The sequence below is a fragment of the Podarcis erhardii genome (genome assembly GCF_964252035.2).
Source record: "Podarcis erhardii genome assembly, chromosome: 8".
NCBI lineage: Eukaryota > Metazoa > Chordata > Lepidosauria > Squamata > Lacertidae > Podarcis > Podarcis erhardii.
Genome location: NC_138499.1, coordinates 82,646,267 through 82,666,569, shown reverse-complemented (window position 1 = coordinate 82,666,569; position 20,303 = coordinate 82,646,267). Strand labels below are relative to the sequence as shown.

Genomic DNA, 20,303 nt, shown 5'->3' with positions numbered 1-20,303 from the left:
AGATAGATAGATAGATGATAGATAGATAGATATAGATGATAGATAATGATAGATAATAGATGATAGATGATAGATGATAGATAGATAGATAGATAGATAGATAGATGATAGATAGATAGATAGATAGATATGATAGATAGATAGATAGATAGATAGATAGATGATAGATAGATAGATGATAGATAGATAGATAGATGATAGATAGATAGATAGATGATAGATAGATAGATAGATAGATAGATAGATAGATAGATAGATGATAGATAGATAGATAGATAGATAGATAGATAGATAGATAGATGATAGATTCCTCACATTCCTGTTACCATCTTTGAGAATGTGATGGTGCCCAAGCAATTTCCCAAACCCCAACGGTCTGTTTCCTTTTCCACAAAGTTGACTGCTGGTGGGAGCAGTAACACAAAGAAGGCTGTCATTGGGGTCTGCACTATAGAATCATAGAATCATAGAATTTTAGAGTTGGAAGGGACCCTGAGTGTAATCTAGTCCAACACCCTGCAATGCAGGAATCTTTTGCCCAACATGGAGCTCGACTGAGCTATCCCAGGCTTATGCCCAAGAACATTGCTGCACAATTGCTTCATCCATGGAGCTTTCTGGGAGCCAATCCGGGGCTGCTCTGGGGTGTAAGTGCCACTCCAGGAGAAGAGATGCTCTCCACTGATGGAGCACTCATATCCCTGAGGTCCCTCATTCAGACTTCGGCTAATTAAAGGACTGCACACAAAAAATCTAAATAACTTGCTAAAACTAAAGAATGCTTGTACAGTACAGTTGCACTCTCCAGATGTTTAGGACTACAAGTCTCATCAGCTCCAGACAGCATGGCTGTGCTAGCTGGGACTGATGGGAATTGTAGTCCCAAACACCTGGCCAACACAGGGTTTCAACTAAAGCTATACAACACAACCCTCACCAAGACTACTTTCAACTGAATTCAATGGGGCTTACTCCCAGGTAAGTAGGGTTAAGACTGCAGCCTAATCTATTGATTAAACTTTGCTGTCCTTTTAGGTCTGAATTATGGTTTTTTGAAGCTACTGGAAGGGCCCACAGAACCATTTCTATATTTAAATGTCTGTCAGATGTTCAAAAAGAAATCTGCATTTCATTTGAGTGTGAACACTGTGAGCTGTGGGCTCAGCGCGTCGCCTCTAATGGAAAAGTCAGGTCATTTGCTCAGGTATGATGCACTCCCTCTTGAAAAAAACATGATGATTTGTCTCTTTTTATTACGTATTATTCTGATATACTGCTAAATAATTAAGGTATTTAGAATTCAGAAATCTGTGGTGCTGCCGCACAGTAAACAGAGATGATAATAGGAAAGGATTAGGAATACTTTTACTTAGATTTTATACAGTCCCTAAAGATTTCACGGGAGATGTTAAAGTTATAAAAGCACCAGAAAATCATTTTTAAAGCTCTGAAAGATTCATTTGATTAAAGGTGGAAACACTTGGAATTCTTTTAAAGTAGGCTACAAAAGTAGAAAAAGAAGGGAAGACATGGCAGTGTCATACAGAAATAACAAATGTTCATTACTTTGTGTCTAGGAGTTAAGAGTTTATTTCACCGCACGAATCGGAAAAGTCTGTGTTTCGCAGAAACTTGAGTGCCCTTGAATTATACGACTGAGTCAATGATTAAATTAATTGTGTTTGCTTTATTTTGTAATCTACCCTGCCTTGCTATCTTGCTGAATTATGGCTGGAAGAACACAGTGTTCTGGGAGAGTAACCTTGTTATGGCAGAACTAGCTGCTACTGAAGATGCAAGACTGTCACTGAAAATGGCATCCCTGTACACAGTTGCCCTGCTGCTGCTCCTCTGTAATGCCCAGTGAAATTCAATGGACGATATGGGATTAATCACACTGTTAATTGCCCCTGTCCCACTCAACACCATTGACCTCTGCTCAATTGAAGGCAGAGAAACTCAAAGTTGTTGCATCATATGTTGAGCTTCAATCAGGAATGGGTGCATCAGGGCCAAGGGGACACAAAATAATAGTAATAGGAACAGCCTATATTTATACGGGTAAATATACAGGTTAACTGTGCCAAAAGGAATTACTGTATTTTTTGCTCTATAAGACTCACTTTTTCCCTCCTAAAAAGTAAGGGGAAATGTGTGTGCGTCTTATGGAGTGAATGCAGCCTGCGCAGCTATCACAGAAGCCAGAACAGCAAAAGGGATTGCTGCTTTCACTGCGCAGCGATCCCTCTTGCTGTTCTGGCTTCTGAGATTCAGAATATTTTTTTTTCTTGTTTTCCTCCTCCAAAAACTAGGTGCGTCTTGTGGTCTGGTGCGTCTTATAGAGCGAAAAATACGGTAAGTTCTTAACCCAAGGTACCACTATATTACGGGATGCGGGTGGCGCTGTGGGTAAAACCTCAGCGCCTAGGACTTGCCGATCGCATGGTTGGCGGTTCGAATCCCCGCGGTGGGGTGAGCTCCCGTCGTTCAGTCCCAGCTCCTGCCCACCTAGCAGTTCGAAAGCACCCCTTTCTAGTGGGAAGGTAAATGGTGTTTCCGTGTGCTGTGCTGGTGCTGGCTCACCATAGCAGCTTCGTCACGCTGGCCACGTGACCCAGAAGTGTCTCCAGACAGCGCTGGCCCCCGGCCTCTTAAGCGAGATGGGCACGCAACCCCAGAGTCGGACACGACTGGCCCGTACGGGCAGGGGTACCTTTACCTTTACCTTTACCACTATATTAATAATCAGGTGGGAGGAGAAAAGGATGGAATAATGAATTACCAGGATGCAGTTTCCCTTCTGGAAAAGTTACACCTGCAGGTAAAGTCATATCCCCAATGCCAGCCAACTTTTATTGTAAGGTTCCTATTGAGGCAGCACGATGGATAACTTCATTATACAACTTATGATGCCTTTATTTCTTTGTCTTGTACCCTTTCTGATTCTGTTTAATCACTTAGCGCTGGTAATTTTTTTGGTATTATATGGAAAACTAGGTTTTTAGCCCACCCAGGCCAAAAAGATTTGTATCTGTCTGTGAAGAGAGCGTGTTTTCTGCTCCCAAGTCCTACAATTTGGAGTTCCATTCTGGGTTCCATACAACTTCTGAAAATTCTTTGGACGGCAGCTTAGAGCATCTGAGAAGTTAAATATATTTATTCCCTCCACTGTGCTCTGCTTTGCATGCGTTAATATTGAAACGCTACCTGTCACCAGCTTCTCCTGTCACGTCTCCCTGTTGACTTCTCTGGCATTCAACACAGCTTCCTGGGGCCTCGACTAACCCGAGTTATTTTCTCATCTTGAATTTTGCCACCTCTTTGCCACCCTTCTCCCAAGACCAGTAACGCATATTTCTGCATATTTTTATCTAATCTCTTAAATGACCTTGATGCAAAAGCTGGCATTGTTTTTTTTAAATAAGAAAATTGCTGGCCAGGTTTTTCAGTTATTTTGCTCTGATGTAGCTTATTGTTGTAGTTTGTGTGTTTTAAATTTATGCTGTTTCTATATTTTCTTTGTTATATGTATTCTGCTGCTAGGTGCCTTAAGGACTTTGTGAAGCCACATTGGGTGGGGTATGAATAATAATTTAAAAATATCAACAACCTTTTTTTATTATAAAAAAGCTAACACCACTATAATAATAGCGGCAAAGGTGTCTTCACACCTTGCAATCTTTGGTGGTGCTAAACACTCAAATCAAAAGGTCAGTCACCCATAAACCACACATTAAGGTTCTGTCTGCACTATCTATTCAAAGCAGCATCATACCGCATTCAACAGTCCTGCTTCCCCTCAAAGCATCCTGGGGACTGTAGTTTGTTAAAGGTGTTGGAGAGCTCTTAGGATCTTTAGTGCCCACACAGAGCTACAATTCCCATCATCATTTTTAATTTGTATACCGTCTTTCTGTCTTACAATACTCAAGGCAGTTCACAAGCTGAAGAAACAAAAAATGTACATCTTATAACAATCTAATGCAATACAAAAATGTGATAATAAAACATAACTTTAAAATAGGCAACCTACATCAAAAAGTAACATTCAACAATCATTAGAATGTTATTAAATAATAATAACATATAAAAGTTAAACAGAAATCCACTCAACAGTCACAATAAATAATTTCTAAACTATAATCAATAAAGGGATGCGGGTGGTGCTGTGGTCTAAACCACAGAGCCTAGGGCTTGCCGATCAGAAGGTCGGCGGTTCGAATCCCCGTGACGGGGTGAGCTCCCGTTGCTCGGTCCCAGCTCCTGCCAACCTAGCAGTTCAAATACCGTAATTCGTTCTGGAGGTCCGTTCTTAACCTGAAACTGTTCTTAACCTGAGGTACCACTTTAGCTAATGGGGCCTCCTGCTGCCGCCGCTGCAAAATTTCTGTTCTCATCCTGAAGCAAAGTTCTTAACCCAAGGTACTACTTCCGCGTTAGCGGAGTCTGTAACCTGAAGCGTCTGTAACCCGAGGTACCACTGTATATCCCTTACCCTTTGGAGACAAGAATCACTATCATTCCCCCAAATTTATCTCCAGTGGAGCCCTATCTATCCGCCATATGCAAACCCACGATTCCTAAAGTCAGTAGATTTCTTTTAAAAACAAAAACAAAAAAAAGGGTGGAAAAAAGGAAGTTTGCGTAGGAATAAATTACACCACTCCAAGAATAATTCTGCAATTCAAACATCTCTCCTCCTTCAAACTCTACAAACAGATGTCTCACTTTATGCTAATATGATGAGTGGGATTCCCTCCCCTCCCCTAACAATAACCACCACAGCAACAATGTTCAAAGGGTAAGATCCTGCATATAATAAGACTGCTTAGAATCCATTGAGGGTTGTTAAGCAATTGGGGGGGGGGGGTGCATGGAGAAGTAAGTTAGATATTTTTTTCAGTAGCAGCCAGAATAGCTTTTGCTACAACGTGGAAAAGCAGCTGGAGTACTGATAGGAAAAGATCACTGTGTAAACTATGGGAACAAATTAAATAAACCAAGTGCAGTGTTAAGAACTGCTAAGAATTACAAAAGAATATTAAACAGCTGTGATCCTGTGTTGCAATTTATAAAATCGACATTAGCTGAATAAGACAGAGATGGATCGTGACCATTGTGAAAGTATGCAGGTGTTGGTGCAATAGCAAAGAATTAATATGGAACAGGTTTTTTATAGCTAATGTGGATTACAATGTTATTAACAGAGCATGGGAAATCTGATGTTAACGATATCTCTTTGATTGTTTGTCTTGTCATAGGTTTCTGAATTTAAAAAAAAATGGGAGAAGGGGAGTCTATGTGTGGAACGAAAGCCAATTTTAGTGAGAAATATGCAATATTAAAGACAAACAAGCCTTTCTGATGTCTCCAGTAGCTATCTACAGCAACGTTGCCCAAAATTCTGATAGCAGAGACACCCTTCTAAAAAAAAAAATGGAGGCACATTTTGCTCTGAAAGGGGTTTGTACAGGGTATTTAACCCTTGGCCTGGGGACTTGATGTGCCCGATTCAAGCAACTATTTCCGCCCCCCTCCAAACATCATGTTTTTGGCAACGGTAGCAAAAAGCTGGGGAGAAGTGTGTAGACACATTTCTGGCATGGGCAGAGATGTCTGAACTCCTCCCAACCAAACATCCTGATGGGGATGCAAATCACACACACACACACACAAACACACACAAACAGCCATTAGATTAATCACCTGAAGAGCAGTGAGGGGGCAATGAACCCCCTTCCTTTGCAGATCTGCACCGATCAGCTCATAAGGGGGAGCTGAGTGCCTATGTGTGAGCATGGAAGAGTGTGGGGTGACACCAGACACTTTTTGGCCCATGCACCCTAGCATGTGACCCCCCAAAGAGCTGGCAAATGATCAGTATGGTCCTGGAGCCATAGGTGTCTGTCTGTGGGGGCAGGGGAACTTGCTCCCCTTGGAATCTGAAGTGTATTTCTTTTCATGCATGCAGATACACACACCCAGGACTGTAATGTCATGAAGCAATGCTAGATAGCTCAGTTGGTAGAGCATGAGACTCTTAAATCTCAGGGCTGTGGGTTTGAGCCCTGCGGTGAGCAAATAGCGGTGGGACCTCCTGGTCCCTTCCAACTCTACAGTTTTTTATTATAACAAGAGGTTTAGAGTCATCTCTAAGACTATTCCTATTGATATTAGCTGCCCAGCTCAGCTTCTCTGCACCTCCCTGGGGCAGCAGGCAGCTGAGATGAATGCAGCTTGTTCTGATCTAATGATGTTGCTTCTGCAAATGTTACAAGCTTCGAAAACCTAGGAAATGCAGTGATCATATAAACAAAGGAGCACTGGTGCCTTTCTATGACCGGGTGAGGAGTTTCAGAGTGCTGCTGAACTCAGCTCTGCTTTTTGAGGGGCAGGTGGGGTGCTTATGACTCAGAACAGAAACCAAAAGTAACTCAGAAGAACAGAAGCCAAAAGTGCTGACACAGTTCTGAGAAAACAGTGGTACCTCGGGTTAAGAACTTAATTCGTTCCAAGGGAAGACAAATGGCAATACAAATGAAGGGAATGCGTATTGATGAGATAAATATGGATGATTGTCAGAGAAGCTGAAGGAAGTCCAAAAAGTGAAAATTTGTTAAAATTTGGATAGAAATGTACAGTTGTATTGGGAAATTAATAAATATATATATATATAAAGAACTTAATTCGTTCCAGAGGTCCGTTCTTAACCTGAAACTGTTCTTAACCTGAAGCACCACTTTAGCTAATGGGGCCTCCCACTGCCACCGCGCCGCTGCTGCACAATTTCTGTTCTCATCCTGAAGCAAAGTTCTTAACCCGAGGTACTATTTCTGGGTTAGCGGAGTCTGTAACCTGAAGCATCTGTAACCTGAAGTGTCTGTAACCCGAGGTACCACTGTAAACATATTTTTTAATTGGGAAACAGGAATGCAGTGCTACTGTTTTGAATGGCTGAAGGTTGAAGAAAAGGCATAGGGGTTTTCTGTATAATGCTTCTAGAGGAAGAAAAAAGCAAAGAAGCAGTGCTGTTTCTATTTGTTTAGCTGTGGAAAACCACACCGGCGTCAAGAAGCAGACGACAGCTAGTAGTGAGTCCCAGACACACTACTTCATCAAACATTGTGCAAGCAGCAGTGTCTGCCGCAAAAGAGACAGGAAAGATCCAGGTACAGACAGGGGCAGGGCATGAGAACATCCCAACTGAAAATACTGAGAAAGCTATCCATACTGTACAACTCGAACAACAGGAAGAGGTGGATAAAGGGAACTATGTAATGAAAGCAAATCCTCCATCAGATGTGTTAAAATTTGAGTTGCTTACACAATGCTGGACCCCTCCAGAAAGTTATGACTTCAGACCAAGAGAATTTCACCATTAATGGCTAATATCTTCTGGTGTTTTGAAAGGACTTGTATGTCCTCCTTTCATTCATATTGGCCAAGTATGACTTTTCAACTTTCCAAAGGGCAAGAATTGTTGATATTTTTGTTTGGCGACCGTTTCTTTTCCCCACCGAATCCTCTTGGGTAGGGCATCAGCTGAAATGAAGAACTAGATTAGCTTCTCACTGAGGAGATGGTTAGCTTCTAGACTGGAAGTGCTATTGAAGGAGGTAATAATAATCATAATAAGGCAGCTCTGTCTCTTAGACACTAGCTCTTTGTAGCATCGTCAACAACTTGCATTACCATCAGCCTAAAAGCAGGTTTTAAGTTGGACAGCATTACAAACTGAAACGATTGCAGGGCTTGCATTATATTTTGATTGTGAGCACATTCTTATCATCTTGTATACACATTGCATTACAATTCCATACAGGAAATTGTTTTGCAAGATGGTGATCCATATATTTTATAGGTCACTGTCACGAACTTTCGTTGCTCTGTTCGACTGTCTGTTGGGAATCAACTTTCTTTCTTATTGTTGTTCTGGTTTCTGGAGAATAAACCATCATAGGACACCTTAGCACAATTGACTTTGTGATTGTAATCCACTGTGAATTTTCTCATTGCTCAGTGACCCACGCACTCCCCTTTGCCAGCACAGTAGGTGGGGGGGGTAGTCCACAGAGTTATCAAAAATGTGTCATAATAACTCTTAGTTCAAAGGAGTTCTCTGGGATGCATGCACTTCTGAGCAGGTGTTCATAACTTATCCTCCTGACAACAAGTTGCAATTCCTTCCATCCCACTCTCTTCTTTTACACCAAGTTCCTGCAAACAACAGGTGACAGCAAACTTGTTTCTGGACCATAGAAAGACTCTCCTTCCTGAAAGAGAGTGGTTGTGGGCGGGAGCCCGAGCACCGCCCAGCAGGGGGCATTTGCCCCCTGCCTCCAGCTCACCTGGCTGGCGCTCACGCCCCCCCCCCCCGTGGCCATCCAACCAGGTGCCACGGAGGGGGCGTGTTCAGCAGCCTTTTGCTGCAGCGCCAGCCTCTCCCTGGCCTCAACTTCTGGTTGCAAATGAGGACTCAGCCATTTATATGGATTATTCAGTCATAAAGAATTAAACCTTGTTCTCTGTTACTGGCTGTTGGAATATGATGCCATGAAGCAATCAATTCATTTTCATAATTTATTGTAATGTTAATAGCTGAACCAGTGAAATTTTGCCACTTCAAGCTGCAGGAGAGGGTTGTTTTTTTAATTGCTATTTCACATGAAAACCTACATACCAGGGACACTGCTATGAGACTGTATCCACAGGTCACAAAGTGCTCTCTCAGGCTTCTGGTGCCAACACAGGTTCTGAACTACCACCAACAATCATACTGCCCATTTGGGCACAGGGTGGTTACCTTTTTCTCCCTTGAAAACAACGAGGAAGTTGGAAGAGTGGCACTCCTTGCCACTTCCTGTTTCAGCTCTATGTGCTTTTCAAGGCTCAGATTAATTCCACTGGATCCAACTTTTACCCAGATCCCTTGAAAAGTGAAACACCTGCATGTGTTCAATTTCCCTTTTTGTCCTGGTGGGATGAGGGTCCAGAGGAGCAAACAGAGATGTTGCAAGAAGCGTGGCACCCACAGAACTCACTCAAAAGTCTAAATGTGCCCACGAGCATTAAAAGGTTGGCATGCACATATACACATACCATGTGGTCTTATGATACAGTACCTGTCCTGGCTTTCACAGCAGGGCAAAGGATAGTAGGAACTCTTGACATTGTTTCCACCAAAGGCTTAAATGCATAAATCAGAGTGCTACATGTGTCAGGTTACATCATAAACTGAGATATGTGGCTAAGCCCAAACTGGGACATTAATTCAACAAGCATCACACACCCTGTATCTTCTATTTGAAGAGTAGGATGGGCACAGCTATTTGTGAAGCGAGCAGCCCAAATTCTGGGACTGGGCAAGCAAATGAGCACTTTTTCAATTAGACTGACTTGGGGACAGGGGCATAGCCAGCTCAGTCTTAACAATAAATGGAGCAATCATGTGACTTGGTATAAGGCGGTTCCCCGTGTCCCTTAATACCTCCTTGTTCCAGGATAATAGTGTCCCCAGGACTGGCCCTACCATTATGCAGAGTACAGCAGCTGCCTCAGGTGGCAGCAACCAGGCAGGCAGGGAGCTGTGCTAAGGAGCTGGAGGTCAGAGCTGTAGGGTTTGTAGCCCAAACGCAAATGCATGTTTTGCTAGACAAGAACAGGGCTAGCACACAGAGAGTTCTTAAACTTCCTAGAGAGGACCCTCTGTGTGCTTACTTCCCCTGCCTACTCTGGGTGGGAATTCTGTAACAATCCTTTTATACTTCCTCCTGCCTTTGAGGAGACTCTCTCTGTACCATGCTTCCAAACTAATCAGACATGTGTCTGGGAGCTCCAAACACACACAGCCTTTTTTTTGGGGGGGGGGGTGACCCACAGCCTATACTGAAGCCAACTTTTTTATTTTGTACCTAAGAAGTTTTTCTTACCTGTCTTGTATTTGCTGCCTGCATTGAAATGTAAGTAAACATTTTTGTTTACCTTACTAAAAAGTGTGGTTCATTCTCTGCAATTGGGGTGAAGACAGGACTTCAATAGACCACAAATAAAAGGGATGGAAAAGGGTATAACAGCCCAATTCCTAACTTTTTGTAAGCTGCAAAACCTATAAGGGCTTCACAGTCTGCTTACTTTTTTGTATTTCTCCCACACACATGGAATGGGAGGTTTAAATTTTAATGTATATATTGAATCCTCAATCCATCTCCCACATAAGAGTTATGTGTGCCATGTAACTTGTCCTGTTTTCTCTGCTGCCCTTAAGCACAGTAGAGGACACTGCCCCATCCCTGGCACTGAAGACAGAGTCTACTTCTGGGGAGGAACACCATCTTCTCCTTCACAGCAGACAGAAAAATGTCTTAGGCCAACCCCGTACCTCCCCAAAGCAGCCCATCAACCTTCATAAGTCAAGAACTCTACTCTTTAAACATGGACCAATGGTACCAAATAGTATGGGAAACAGCCCTACTAGAAAAATTAACCAATCAACTGAAACTGACACAGGGACAAACAGAAGAAGACGCCTTTACCCCAGTATGGCTCCCCTTTATCACATACACAGCCCAACAAGACAATGACAATAATCCACCAACAGCATACAAATCAATATGGCTAACCTGATCCAAAACACCCACCCACCTCACTCACACACGAAAACAAAGACCACCACAGCCAGTCACAAACAAACAACCACACCCTAGGCCAATCCCAACCTCTCTCACTACCAAAGGAACACAAATGAACAGCACAAGCAACGCTGACACCAAACCCTACATACATTAAGCAAAATAGAAACATTTTGTGAAATTATACGTCATGACGGTGGGTTGGGGGAATGGTACAATATGGTCGTTGGTGAGTGGAAGCTCTCGTGTCAATGGAAAAGCCAACACTGGGTGCACCTCAAATGGTTCAGGAAATATGTCTTTACACAACCCTGTGAAATGTGAAATAATGCCTGCAAATGTAGGCCTCATCAAGCCACTTTTATGTTTCCCTGGCCTCTTTATCATGTGTCAACTGGAAATCCATAATATCAATTTTTGACTGAAGGCTGGCTTTAATTACAATTTCTTTTACAGGTTTCAACAGCCTTTTTTTTTTTTTTTTTTTTTTTTGGTATCACAGGAAATGAGAGCACTTCTGCCTCTCCAGCTCAAAAAGAGAAAATGAAAAGGCTCTTAAATGTATAAGTAATTTTAACTGATTCATTGATCTGAATACTTTTTTAAAGTAATACTGTAAGTATTTCTGTCACACTTTGAAGTTGAGCTGAGAGCTCGCTTCCATCCCTTAGGGTTCCTTTACAACCATTAAGAACTTGTACCTTTTATCTGGTGCCTTCAATTAATTGAATTTCAGAAATATTCCAAGATGTTGGGCTTTTCTTTTTTAAAAAAAGAAAATTATTTCACTCCTGTAGGACATTCCTCTGTGATTTATTGTTACAGTAATTAAAAATACTCAGTATTACAGTGGTCACTGCTGAAACTCCTGTCTGCCCCTGGCTATATTTTGGTTTAACTTAAAACATATATGGGTAATGTGAAAGACTTGTCAAGCCAAGCAAAATTGTCTCATTCTCTTTATATATCTTTTTTTCCAGAATCCTAGCACCATTTTAGGCTGAGGTTCAGTGATATTATTTACATGACAGTGATATGCAAACACAATTAGACTCCATGTCAGAAACATTTGAATAACAAATGTTTGTTACAGTAAATTGTGCTTCCCTCATCTCTCTCTCTCTCTCTCTGTTTTCCTCTCCCCATCTCTCTCTCTCTGTATTTATAATCAGTGAAATATATATATATGTTATTCTGCAGCAATGATAGTTGTGAGTGTTCAATAGAAGTCTTTTTAAAATGCTAATTTAAATCATTAGCAGACAGTTTTGTTCAAGCAGTTCCTAACAGGAAAATGTAAATGTTGCATTAATTATTGTATAATAGCATAATTGTCACTACCTTGTTAACTCTCACATGCTATCAACCCCATTTAAAGAGAATGAACTCGGGTCAAGCCAATGGTGAACCCTTATGGAGAATAGACTGTTTTATGTCACCTAAGATGTGTTAAGTGACTGCCTAAAAATGTACAGTGTAAATGCAGTAACGTGTTTGGAAACTTGCATGATATCCCAGCACATCCAGCCATCTGTGAGCTCTTCATTGGCTGCATCCACCAAACCTGGGTTTGTTTCTGTGTAATGGCTGAATGCAGGTGGCACTGTGGTTTAAACCACTGAGGCTCTTGGGTTTGCCGATCAGAAGGTCAGCAGTTCGAATCCCCACGATGGGGTGAGCTCCCATTGCTCTGTCCCAGCTTCTGCCAACCTAGCAGTTCAAAAGCAAGCCAGTGTGGGGAAATAAATGGCGTTTCCATGCGCTCTGGCTGCCGTCACAGTGTCCCGTTGTGCCAGAAGTGGTTTAGTCATGCTGGTCACATGACCCGGAAAGCTGTCTGTGGGCAAACGCCAGCTCCCTTGGCCTGAAAGCGAGATGGGCGCCACAACCCCATAGTTGCCTTTGACGGGACTTAACTGTCCAGGGGTCCTTTACCTTAGGGACACTTGTGGACTTGTCATGCCCATGTTATCCCCGCAACAAGGCTCAATTTCTGAGTGACCTCCTCACTTATACACAACTGCTCTACTCTGTTGACTAGGCGCCGTGTTAATTCACCCTAGAATGGCCTGCCTCACACTGGATTCAGAAGCAAAAGGGTGTTTGCAAAGGTCCTACTTAAAACTTTATAATATTTAAAATAATAACAATAATAATAATAATAATAATAATAATAATAATAATAATAATTCATTATTTATTTATACATCAGTTTTAATGAATGAATGCTTGCAGCCTGACCATATGTATTCAGGAATAAGTATACAGATGGCTGTGGGCTTCTGGCTAAGGCAGAGGTGGTGGTGTGTATTTCTTTCATCAGGCTATGCAACTAGGATGGATCCATACTTAGCCATACTGAGAGGAGATCCCATTGACTCCATGGATTGATTTCTCAAGTTCTCGTTGCAGTGGATGAGCTACAGCCTCGCAATTCCATATGAACTCAGTTGAAGAGCACATGGCTTGTGCGCCTAATGTCCCAGGTTCAGTTCCCACCATCTTATGGCTACGTAAGGATCTACACTTGGATAACTGAGTTTCATTCATTTATATGACAGGTTACATTCCAAACAAAGTAAATCACCCAGAATTACTAAGGCTGTGTACACACTAAACCTTTAAAGCACATTCTTTCCCTTCAATGAGTTATGGGCACTGCTGTTTGTTAAGGGCTGCTGGGAATTGTAACTGGGGGGGGGTGAACTATAGTGCCCAGAATTATCTGAGGTAAAGAACGTGTTTTGAATGTGCTGTAAAGGTACAATGTGTATACAGTGGTACCTCGGGTTACATACGCTTCAGGTTACATACTCTTCAGGTTACAGACTCCGCTAACCCAGAAATAGTACCCAGTGGCGTAGCGTGGGTTGTCAGCACCCGGGGCAAGGCAAGTAATTTGCGCCCCCTAACCCGTGGATTTGCGCCCCCTAACCCGTGGATTTGCGCCCCCTAACCCGTGGATTTGCCCTAACCCCAGATGTTGCGCCCGGTGCGGCCGGCCCCCCCTGCACCCCCCACGCTACGCCACTGATAGTACCTCTGGTTAAGAACTTTGCTTCAGGATGAGAACAGAAATTGTGCGGCGGCGGCACAGCGGCAGCAGGAGGCCCCATTAGCTAAAGTGGTGCTTCAGGTTAAGAACTCTTTCAGCTTAAGAACGGACCTCCGGAACGAATTAAGTACTTAAACCGAGGTAGCACTGTACAGCCTTAGAGTAGACCCATTGAAATCAATTGGGATTGTCAGTCTTGAGGACTATCTTAATTCCTACAGACTTTAGAGGGTTTACTCTATGTATGACTAATTCCAGATTCAACCCATTCTACACAGAGCTTTCTTTAGAAAACAATAGGGAGACTGGTTGCCATTCAGGTAGGTTTGAGAAATCCTTACAAACTGCTGGTACATGTGATTGCCCAGATTGACCACCAATTATTTTGGAGAAACATTTAACCCACTCAGAGGCAAGAACTGAGTCTTCCTGTGATGAGCTCACTGAATTAATACCCCAGATCACCAGTTTCCAGAATTTGTCTTCTCTCTGTTCCATTACTGCTAGTCCCAATTCTTGCCACTGGGGTTTCATATATTCAGCTTTCTTGTTTTTCTGCCGTGTCAACCTACATTTAATCAAGTTTCCCATGAATTCATCTTACAGGAATCCCTAATTGTCTTAGCCAGAACTTTCTGGGCCTCTTTGCACTGACTGTCAAACCAGCTTAGGTGTATTGATTGTGTGTAGTTTATAATTGTAGAAGTTATGGAACAGGGCCTGAGTTCTGTGACAATTTACTGGAAGACATCAGCAAGATTTGGATAGCTGCTCATAAAAAGTTGACACAAGATCATCAGATGATTACTATATAGTGTTTCTTGAATATCACTGCTCAGTCTGTGAGACCATTTCATACTTTCCAAGCTCACATCCTGCATTATATTAGAGGACCTGTGGAGACTGATATAGTGGTACCTCAGGTTACAGATGCTTCAGGTTACAGACTCCGCTAACCCAGAAATACCCATCAATCAATCAATTTCCTTTATTCGACCGATAGTCAGAGATAAACCCAGAAATAGTACCTTGGGTTAAGAATTTTGCTTCAGGGTGAGAACAGAAATCGTGCTCCAGCAGTGTGGCGGCAGTGGGAGGCCCCAATAGCTAAAGTGGTACCTCAGGTTAAGAACAGTTTCAGGTTAAGAACGGACCTTCAGAACGAATTAAGTTCTTAACTTATGGTACCACTGTACTAGAAAGTGGTCTCTTTCTATTCTTTCTAACACTTCACAGGTGTTCACAAAGGTTGACAATGACACTATAATGTGGTTGACAGCACTTCTACCATGTTTGTTCAAATACGTACACCACCCCTTCGAAACATCTGCAGGGCTCCCACAAAGGATATATAAATTATTCTGGAATACAAATTCCAACCGTTTCAGGCCCTGAGCATCATATTTCTTGTCCAAAGAACAATGAGAGATTAGGGGAAAGGGTTAGGTGCCCTTTTCTCACAGGGAGAGAAAGGTGGGATATAAAGTAAATGCAATAACTAATAGACCTTGGCAGCCAGTTCTTTGAGAAAAATGCAGCATCAAGAGGGGGCAATATAAAACAAAGAGCATCGATTCAGGTTCTAATCCTGCCCTGGCTTCCTGTGTTGCTGCTTTCCAAGCTACTCCTCCCCGCTTGAGGTTTCACAAATTAAACACCCCTTTTCCCCGTCATTTCTCTGCTCCAAACTGCCCCCTCGCCATGTTGCTTTGAAGAGTTTGGATTTGATATCCCGCTTTATCACTACCCTAAGGGGTCTCAAAGCGGCTCACAACCTCCTTTCCCTTCCTCCCCACAACAAACAGTCTGTGAGGTAAGTGGGGCTGAGAGACTTCAGAGAAGTGTGACTGGCCCAAGGTCACCCAGCAGCTGCAGGTGGAGGAGCGGAGACGCGAACCCGGTTCACCAGATTACGAGTCCACCGCTCTTAACCACTACACCACACTGGCTCTCTTTGCAGTGAGGTAAGAAGCCACGAGCTTTTTCTCACACGTGGTTACTTCTAATCTAAGATATATTCCATGTGTGTGAACTGGCATTTCCTGTTCAAAAACCACAGCCCAAAACTTTCTGAAGCTGAAGGATCTGTATGCTGAATTTCCATCTCAAAATCTTTCAAATGGCTGCATTAAAGAAAGGGAGGTCTAGTCTCACTGGGAAAGTGGCCAGAACAGGCAATCCTCTGTGTTTCCCCGAACCCTCTTCCCATTTTTAAAAGCTCTGCACCAGTTCTGTACAACTGCAGGTTTGGATGAATGCAGGTCAGTGCCAGGTAAATAGTTAATATTTAAATATATGCGCTGCCATAATTCAAATTAATAACTTTCCTTTCACTCTGAAAGCCCTGAAGGGCTTTCTAATGTATTTCAGTCCTTGCAACATCACGTCATGAATTCAGCGTGAGGAAAAAGAAATGTCCCCCATTGCAGGTCCTTGTACATTAGGCTCAGTGTTGCTATTTGGAGATGAGCAAGAAGCAGTGTACCAAAACCACAAGGGAACTCAAATAGATGCAATGGAAATTTGATGACTTATTTCAGCCTTCGCCAACCTGAATGCACTCCAGATGTGCAGCTGCTGGGAGTTGTAGTCTAAAACATCTGGAGGGTGCAAGGGTGATGAAGGTTGGCTTACTCACTTACTCCTCATGCCCTAAACAAGCTCAACTTCACACCTTCTGTTTAAGTAATTGCACTATTTGAGGGCTAGATATTTTTGTTCTCCTTCTTCCCCTCCCCATCACACACATTTTGTATGAGTTACAAGGCTTCTGTGTTTAAAATAGGAAGATAGATGAGCTAACAGAGCTAGCCTTCTTTGTCACGATACAACTTTGTAAACCGTGTGAATTTTTCATTTGGGATTCTTGTTTAAGTTTCTGATTCTGAATTTCTAACATTTTATCTTCAGATTTCACAGTGAAACTCCTGGATTTGATTCAGCACAAAACTTGGAGGTTTGCCTTACTTGCGGGCAGATGGTGATTAAACTCCAGTGTTGGTGCTAGAATACAGTCTGCAGAATGTCAAGTCTGAGTTCAGGAGCAGGAATTAAAGTTTCAAAATATGAAGTGTCTGCTCCTTCATTCTTCAAGCAGGAAAGGGAGTGAAGTCTCACCCATGTTGCAATATGGAAACACTGTAATTCTACTGGCCTACATTAAAGGATTCTTTGTAAGGATTACAGAGATTTTGTCCGTGAAGCACTTTGGAAATCTTAAAGTGCTATATAAATATAAAGGTTTTTTTTTCATATTTCCTATACCATAATGTGCAATGATACAAACTGTAACTACTTTTTTTCCTTCTGAAAAGTTCCAGTCCACACTTCTGACTGTAATAGGCCTTTGAGTGAGTTCACAACTCTGAATATCACCAGTCCAAACAAGTGATATCCCTGACTCTTGCTCCTCCATCTTTAAATGTAACAGACAACAAGAAAGGCAAAGCAACTTGATCCTTGGAAGTAAGGTTTGCAGAAGGCCAGAGAGCTTATTTCCAAGTAAATGTTTTTCAGATCAGCCTGTAAAAAGTTGTTTGCCCTTCTACTCAGAAGTATACACCAGCAACAGCTTTAAAGACTTTAGCAGGTTGCAGGGATTACAGCGATACGAAGGCTCAATTCCACAATAAAGGCGGCCGTTCTAAGCCGATTTATTCAAAAGTAAATTCATTATGGCATAAGCTTTTGTGGAGTGCAGTCCACTTCGTCATATGCACCAAGTGTTATCCTGACTTGCAGGTGCATATATCCAGCGGGGTGGGAAATGGGCCGGATTCCATGAAAGCTTATCCCATAATCAATGTGTTAGTCTTGAAGGTGCCACAAGACTCTCTGTGGTTTTTGCTTCAAGAGACTCGCACAGCCTCTTGCAAAAGACCGGTCTTTGGGAATTCTCAAAAGTGAGTGTGATTGAAATAAGTAGTTCTCCCTTCAAGCACAGTGGTACCTCGGGTTACATACGCTTCAGGTTACATACGCTTCAGGTTACACACTCCGCTAACCCAGAAATAGTGCTCAGTGGCGTAGCGTGGGTTGTCAGCACCCAGGGCAAGGCAAGTAATTTGCACGCCCTAACCCGTGGATTTGTACCCCCTAACCCGTGGATTTGTGCCCCCTAACCCTAACCCCCAGATGTTGCGCCCGGTGCGGCCGCCCCCCCCCCCTGCACCCCCCACGCTACACCACTGATAGTGCTTCAGGTTAAGAACTTTGCTTCAGGATGAGAAGAGAAATCATGCTCCAGCAGCGCAGCGGCAGCAGGAGGAGGCCCCATTAGCTAAAGTGGTGCTTCAGGTTAAGAACAGTTTCAGGTTAAGTACGGACCTCCGGAATGAATTAAGTATTTAACCCGAGGTATCACTGTAAAGTTAAGCCGGGCCATTAATTCAGAGGTAGCCATTCACAAGGCCATTTGGCTTGTAGCTGCCTTGCTTTCTGTTGAATTCAGCCCTGATAGGTGGCTTTGGCAATCATGGCCTTGATTATGGCAAACCCCTTAAAATCAGGGAACTGTTATTAGCTGGCCAGCACATACTTCACTCCTGTTTATAGTTTCAGCAGGCAGAATCACGTGGGCAAAGCTTTCGTTCCCTTTGGATTGAACTACTTTGTTAAGCATTACAAAATAAAAAAATTCCTTCCAGTAGCACCTTAAAGACCAGCTAAGTTAGTTCTAGGTATGAGCTTTCGTGTGCATGCACACTTCTTCAGATACACAGTTGGTCTTTAAGGTGCTACTGGAAGGAATTTTTTTATTTTGTTTTGACTATGGCAGACCAACACGGCTACCTATCTATATTTGTTAAGCATTGCAATTTTCAAAGGCAGCAGTGGGGAGTGCGCTGCTTGTTTTGAATCTGGAAGGAGGTTCTTTCTTCCTAAGATGGAGTTTCCTTTGCAGTGATACAGGCCAGGAAGAGCTTTGCCATTTAATTCTACAGAATGCATCAACTGGACCGCAGTGTGTTTCAGGTTGGGGACCGCGTGAACCGCCCAAGCACAAAGAAAGAACAGCATTCAGATCCCAGGGGTAATTTCTTATCTTCCTCCCACGATATAAAGGCATTAGATATAAGGTCTTTATTTCCAGGCCTCCTCCTGCCCCTGTGGATCTGTTTTTAGTGTTCCCTCTTTCTGCTCCTCAGCATAGGCTTTTCTGGGTCTTTCTGCCTGTTCCTTCCAAAGCTGAGGAACTTCCCATGTAAGTGGGATCTGGACCCTGAATGAAATATTCCTTCTGGATAGATTTAAAATTGCAGATTCTACATCCACCTGGTGTGCCAGGAGAAGGGACTTTGGCAACTTCAGACTGGGTGATATGGGTTGTATGGCCCAATCTAACTGCACATTAGGAGGAAAGGAAGTAAATAAAATCTGGACAGTGCTCGGAGGGTTGGAATAAGATTAAGGGTGCAGTCCTGTGTTAATATAAAGGTAAAGGTAAAGGGACCCCTGACCATTAGGTCCAGTCGTGACCGACTCTGGGGTTGCAGCGCTCATCTCACTTTATTGGCCGAGGGAGCCAGCGTACAGCTTCCGGGTCATGTGGCCAGCATGACTAAGCCGCTTCTGACAAACCAGAGCAGCACACGGAAACGCTGTTTACCTTCCCGCCAGAGCGGTACCTATTTATCTACTTGCACTTTGACGTGCTTTCAAACTGCTAGGTTGGCAGCAGCAGGGACCGAGCAACGGGAGCTCACCCCGTCACGGGGATTCGAACCGCCAACCTTCTGATTGGCAAGTCCTAGGCTCTGTGGTTTAACCCACAGCGCCACCCGCATCCCTGTGCTAATATACCTGGAAGTAAATCCCATGAACTCAGTGGGACTTACTTCTGAGTAGACAGCATAGAGAATCCCACTATAAATCTGCAATCCTAGGCACACATATCTAGGAGTAAGCACCACTGAACACAGTGAGGCTTACTTCTGAGTAAAGATACCTAGGCCTATGTTGCAAGGTTGCAATTCAGTGGGCATTTACTGAATTGCATTTAAATCCTCAGTAGAACTGACCTAATAGATTTGCATGGGATTGCACTATAAGGCTAAATGGTTTTCACCAATTTTGATATTGTTGTCAGCTTCTTGGTTGCTAGGGGCACAGAGTGTGAGCATCTTTCCCAGTCGTGGCTCCCTGTGGAAATGGGTCCCAAATAATGCTAAGCTGAAAATGGGTCAGAAATAGCTTTGGACAATGAAAGTGCTGCAGAAATGACCCAATGAGCAGTTATAGCATAGTTGCTAAGAGAGTGGGCAGTGATCTAGGAAGCCCGGGATTCAGATCTCATCTCAACCCCCAACTAGTGTTTGATAACAAGCCTCGGTGCTTTCTCTCTTCCCCCTCCCCCACCTCCCCTACCTCCATCAGCAGGTAATCGACCTACCTTCCAGGGTTGTTGTAGGGGGATAGCTACTACGACGACGGTTCTGAAGAACTTGGAAGATAATCTAAAGAGCTATAGAAATGTGGCGCCTGGTTTTTAAAGAGCGCGTTTGCTGGTCTTAGGGATGCAAGAGGACTGCCCTCCCTCCGGACTCGAACCGGCGGAGCTCTGACCTGCGCAGGCAGCGGCCAGCAGCGCAAGTTGCGAGCGGGGGGGGGGGGCGGGCAGC

At 43.2% G+C, this 20,303-nt stretch overlaps 1 long non-coding RNA gene across 1 annotated transcript in view; it reads right to left on the bottom strand.

Moving 5' to 3' along the window:
• Nucleotides 1-20,294, bottom strand: part of LOC309347953 — a 30,195-nt gene extending 9,901 nt beyond the window's left edge. The window contains exon 1 of the long non-coding RNA XR_014159070.1: nucleotides 20,075-20,294. This is a non-coding gene — a long non-coding RNA (uncharacterized lncRNA). The remainder of the gene's footprint in view (nucleotides 1-20,074) is intronic.
• Nucleotides 20,295-20,303: the final 9 nt, after the last annotated feature.